Source organism: Kryptolebias marmoratus, linkage group LG8 (assembly GCF_001649575.2).
Source record: "Kryptolebias marmoratus isolate JLee-2015 linkage group LG8, ASM164957v2, whole genome shotgun sequence".
NCBI lineage: Eukaryota > Metazoa > Chordata > Actinopteri > Cyprinodontiformes > Rivulidae > Kryptolebias > Kryptolebias marmoratus.
Window position 1 is genome coordinate 21,476,681 of NC_051437.1, and position 6,000 is coordinate 21,482,680.

Consider the following 6,000-nt stretch of genomic DNA (forward strand, 5'->3'; position numbering starts at 1 on the left):
TCTGTTATTTCATGTATAAAACATAAACAAAGGAAAGAGTAAAACTTACTTACGCTTTGAAACAAATGAACAATGAAGAAATAGAAATTGTTTCTCAATACAAGTGTTACAGGGCCTATATTTATAAACAGTTGGCTTGTTCCTTATGGTGGATTGCTGATTTTATATTGGCCAATTAAAATTGGTAGAGCAATTAACTGGTCTATTTCTAGCAGGATCACTGGAAAAATGAAAGCTATTTAAATAAATTACTCAAGAACTCCAAATATACTGTATGTTATCATTTAACTTTTTCTACCAAAGTGTGTCCAATGTTGGCGTAAAGCTACTGTCCAACTCATGTGTTTCAACCAAAACATTCACTCCAGCCAAGAAAAGCTGCTCTTTACCGGGCCAAAAAACGACCAACCATTCCTGATAAATGTTCTGAGTGCCTGATTTAAATCCAGCGTCTCCTCTCATCCGCTTCATTCAAGAGAGAACTGTGAAAAAAGTAGCTTCAGCACTGAAGTCAAAGGAGCAGAAAAAAAACAAGAACTCGGTGTTACTTCCATCTTTATGAATATTGCTGATGCTGACCAATTAACTGCGCGGAGCGGCATTCACAGTCACTGTTTTCAGCTGAATTTGTGCAAAGTGTTTAAACATTTGCAGGTGTTTTAATGTCACCAGCTGGCAGTTGCCGATCCTTACTGAAACAGCGTGAATAGATTCATCTTGACGCGCCATAGATAACTACCAAATAGCAATCAAAGATGCTGGTAGGCTTTGCAAAGAGTGTTCACAAACACCAAATGTTTTTTTTTTTATTTAAACTGTTGGCATGATAGAAATAGTGGTTTGCTGGGATACTGAGAAAAATCTCTGTTTTGTGCAGAAAACTATTTCACTGCTCTGGGGTCCTCTATACAAGTTCAAAACTAATGGAAAGCTCAGATGATACACAAAAAGAGACGTTTACATGACGTGGCTCTGCGGTTGCTTTTGGACTAGAAAATCAAACCAGTTTGAAGCTTGTTTTTTTTGTTGACCTTATTCTTTGCTTAAACCAGCACCCATATCAGTTATAAAAGTTGAGAAGCTTTCTTTCGTTGGTAAGAGCAAAGTTTAAAATGCATTTTTTGGTCATAAGTGGCAGGGATGCTACAGTAGATGACAGTTAACTCATAACAACAAAAAAACTAAAGGTTTTATCATTAAAAACAAAACAGAAACACAAACTAATCAGTCACAACATCACGACTACTGACAGGTAAAGTAAGGAAAACTGCTCTTCTTTTTATAACAGTGTTTTACTTGGAAAACATCATCTCTTTTTCCACTTGGCCTTGTACTTAAACATTTTAGAGCAGTCATTCCTCCCCAGCAGCAACACTCTGATTAGAAAGAGCTCCAAGAACCCACCAAGTGTTCAAGGCATTCATTCAGTCTCCAAACTTACCCTAAATGCTTCAGGCATGCACTGTAGTAGAAAATATGTAATACCATTATTGATTTTCAAATATCTGAGTCATTTAATTTGTTTGCAACAATATATTTAAGTCATAGAAGCTCATTAGAGTAAATTAACTTTGCTAAGTCACACTCATCACAAATAATGACAATTATACTGTTATGTTTTTATTAGAAAAGGCCTGGAGGCTGGACGTTGAAATGTGACTCAGAGACTAGAAATAAATGTGTTTTACAGACACGTGTACTCTGTGTTTTTATAAGACAACGAGATCGTATTATACAACGATCTTTTCATGGGAGTAACTCACCTTTGGGGCCGTCATTGTAAGGTGCACGCTTACAACAAATGACAACAGACAGCAAATATGCAAGTGCGCATACTTAAGGACTCCAACAACAACAATAACATGTTATGAGCAGATGCCCCTTCCGTTTAATCACAGCATTTCACTAATGCACAGCAGGGTGGCAGAGTAAGTTGGCAGCCTGCTCTCTAACCAGATTTGAGCCCTTGTGTCAGCTTTGCTCTTCTAAAGTTGCTAAAAGAAACCCCTGAAACTGAACCAGCTCCAGTCATCAAAAAAAGTGAAAAATGTAGTATGAACCGATGATTAGAGTGTGATTGCTCTCTCTCTCTCCCCCCATCGTTCCTGTCCAAGTTATAGTTTAATATTATGTGCATATACTGTTGTAGATTCTTAGTGATCCAGAACATGATAATGTTAGCAGGATGAACTGAAGTGACTGGATGAAGAAGTTCAATTGCCTTTTTCAGTGCAGTTGTTAAAACTGTTATTGTCTTTTCTTCACAGTAGATTAAAAACTAGACCAACAGGGCATTTAATGCAAATCTGCTTTCAGAAACAAAATGTATGAATTAGTTTGCAGGTAAAATTAAAAAGGCAAAGAAAGTGTTGGCTAATTATTTTGCATTCAAGCCCCTTTCAAACATGAAATATACAACAATAAGAACTTTGTTAAAGCAGCATGATTTGGTCCTCCAGACATATAGTACCTGTAAGTGTTGTCAACATTTACGCTCCTCGTGGCTTTTTCAGAAATACCTAGAAAGTGTTGGGACAGCAAAAATCTCAGCATAAAAAGTTTTTGCCATTTGTGCAAGGCTGAGCGGTGCATGATAAAGTGAGGAATAATAACTAAATGCTTGAAAAGTCTGGGTTTTTGGAACATGTCACAGTAACAAGATTTCACATTAGAAATCCAGACATACTGTAGCTATGTGAAGCCTATTAACGACTGATCAAATCGGCTGAAAAAGCAGGTTTTACATGTTTAAGCTCATGGAAAAAAGATAAGAGCTAAAGAACTCTGATTGCTGTTTTACCTGCGATGAATTTATTTTTCTTTCTTTTTTTATTAGTAACAATATTTTTAGTAAACTCTAGAAATACTTTCATTATCCCTGGTTTTACAGTCTCCAACTACTCTTTTATTTGCGTGTCCAGCTTGGTTTGCTTCAGCTCAAATTTGAGCACAGCATTGTCACATTTAAGTGGGTCAGATTTTATGGGGAAAAACAGGTCAGGTATTGGATCTACTTATTAACAGGAAAACAAATGAGTTGCAAAACAAAGTTGCTCTCTTTTAATGTTTACATAAACTGGAGGTTATTCTTAAAAAAACAAAGTTCTGTTCATTTGACTGCATTCAGGCCGGACTCGTGCTTTGTTAACAGTGACAAATAAAGATCGCCATCAAAGATAATTAAATTAAAGCACCAGAGTAAGCACTCAGACACGTCTAAAAAAAAATGCTTCAGATACACACTGATCACATTTCAGCTTGTTGATCTTTCCGGCTGTCTGCTTTCTATGCCAAGCTTTACATCATTATCTTAAGTACTACGTGCAGTAATTAGAAAACAGCAAACTTCCATATATCAACTGATTTCCAGAGATTTTTCATTGAACTCCTTTTTCTAGTGATACAAAGTAGCAATAACTACCAAACAGTATCAGTAGTGTTGGCGCGCTCAGCCTATAGACGATACTTGACTACAAACGCACTTAAAAGAGTGCAAAATAATTTAAAATAAGCAGATTTCATTATGTTTTATGTCCCCAAAAACACCTTAAAGTGCTTTTCCTATTTTCAGGACCAGCTTGTCACAGATTGAGTGGCTGAACTTTCCATCATAAATGCAACCCTAGAAGCTTTCTTCTTGTTTATCAGCTGCCTACAGCTATGACTGTAAGTGGATCACTGGGCATTTTATGTTGTTTTAGCAGCCAGTATGTAGTTTAGATGACATGCATTAGACCTCATTTGAAGTTAGCATAAAAGTATTGAGTCTTCAAAAAAAAAACAACAACCAAGTTTAACACCATCTCTGTGTCATTTTTGAGATCTAATATAATTCGGTCCAGATGAAGGCAGTCAATGTGCTGCTGGTGAGTGAAAAATAGAACAGTGCGAATGCAGACTAACACGATCACAAAATGACAGAGCCAAACGTGTGACAAACAAAATGTCACATTTGCCCTGCGAAACACTGAGATGTTTTGAGGCTTCGTGGTGTAGCAGCAACTGTCACACACAGGCCACGGTGTCGAGCAGCGAAAGCCATCGCTGGCTTCGGTGCCTGCTTTCTGACCTGAAACCACATGTCACCTACTTTTTTTTTATTGTTATTACTCACTGCATCTGTTTTGACTTTTCTGACGGGAAGTGCATCGAACATAAGCTGAAGATAAAGTGCCTGCTTGCGTTATCTGTCACTCTGATGTGAAAATACAATAATAATTTAAAAAATGATGCTGTGGATGCAGCAAACACACAACAGGGAGACATGCTCTGACACTTTGGGTCCTTTTTTTTTTTTTTTACCAAAATCCAAGTGAGGACTTCAAGACAGAGAACTCTTATATCTTCAATTAGCACATAACCTGATAAAGGGGTGCCAATCAAACTAAAAGTAACACCTTTCCAAAATAGATTTGACATGTTCTACTTGAAGCCTAATCACTATTGTGACTACAGCATGCTCAGGAGGCTATTTTCCCCCCATGTCAGTTTAGTCAATAAGAACACTACAGTATCTAGGTTACTTGTCTTTTATTGCTGGGTGCTCTGTCAATACAGCTTCCTCAGAGTAATTACCAGCCTTACAGCACACAGATTCCTGCCTGAACATCTACAGTGTTGTAATACGTGTCATTTGTCTTTTAATAAGGCCACTTCTCGATCCATATCTCCTGCCATCTGATATAGGTCAGCGCGCGGCCACAATAAATCTACTTTTTTCCAGAATCAGCTGATCTGTGGAGCAGGGCAGCCCCCGTTTAAATGAAGCCCTTTTGTTTGTCTCGCATTTATTATGAATTAGCAAGCTAATCGCCGCTGAGTCTGGTGTAAAATCTTACCTTTTTTAAGCTTCTAGAGGCTCATTTTCCCCCCACGGAACGAGAGGCGGTCGTCTGAAGTCCCCTTAAAGTGTCTTTCCTGCATTTAAATCCCCCCGACGAAGAGTGTCGACAGCACCAAGTTAAGGGAATGACCTACAAAATAAAAGGGTGAGCCCTTTAAACACCTCACCACATCAGCTGTAGTTACTCCTCTTCTTGTTGCCTCCCCCTCCTTTTTTATTTTTTTGTTTCATTCAAGGAGAAAAATGAGAATTTATCGACCTGTTTGGGTTTATCTGAGTTAGGCGGGGGTAAAAAAATGGTAGTTGCTCCTACAGTCAAGGCGGATGAGCTAATTGAAAGGAGCGAAAAAAGACGAGATTGTCATCTCAGTCTCCGACGCGAGCGAGGCGAGCGGTGGATGGAGGCATGATGGGCGCGCGCTCCCGCGACTCGCTCCGCGCGTCCGTGCGGCAGACGCGCCGTGGCCGTGGGAGTGTACCGCAATAAGGAATAATTCATAGAGGAAAAAAAACTGAGCTTCAGCTGCCTCTGCCCGTTTCATTCCTGCTTTGAACAGAAACACAAAGACACTGCGGCGTTTGAACAAACATGAAGGGGGGAGAAAAAAAAGAAGAAAAATCCTCATTTGTGTGAATAAAAATGAACCTCATTTGCCACAGTCAAAGACAACAGCAGATTTATACTGAGTCTTCAAATCCGCCAGAAAATAAATCTTTCAACAGAGCCATTTTAATTCTGAGAGGCCGTTGGAACACTCCTTTTGTATCTGTTGCATCTTTACATCTTACTTTCCCATAATATTCATGCCCTTTTCAAATAAATAAATAAATAAATGGGGCTTTCATTGACATTATAGGACTTGTTATGTAAGACTCATCCCTGGATGATTCAGTTAGAGCTTTCCTACAGCAGGGCTGAGATTGTACCCTCTGAGAGAAAAAAAGGGGGTGAAAAACATAGGCCCCTGCATGAGGAGGGACACAGATCAGTCTTGATTTTTGCCACATTTGTGAGGATTACTCCATTTATTTCTTGAATGGTGCAATGAGCAGTTCACAGTCTCCTGCCGCCCATTCATTAAAAGCAAAAAGGCCTGTGATGCATTCAGCTACACCTGGGAGCTGCCCATGCAGCACACAGCCAGGCTGTTCAATGT

At 39.0% G+C, this 6,000-nt stretch overlaps 1 protein-coding gene across 3 annotated transcripts in view; it reads right to left on the reverse strand.

Moving 5' to 3' along the window:
• The window catches only part of LOC108236822 (probable G-protein coupled receptor 153), a 28,833-nt gene extending 23,533 nt beyond the window's left edge, over nucleotides 1-5,300 (reverse strand). For 2 of the 3 annotated variants that reach the window (XM_017417814.2, XM_037977044.1), the window contains exon 1: nucleotides 4,839-5,300. The gene's annotated coding sequence lies outside the window, so the exon portion shown is untranslated. The remainder of the gene's footprint in view (nucleotides 1-4,838) is intronic. The other variant, XM_037977043.1, reaches the window with a different exon arrangement.
• Nucleotides 5,301-6,000: the final 700 nt, after the last annotated feature.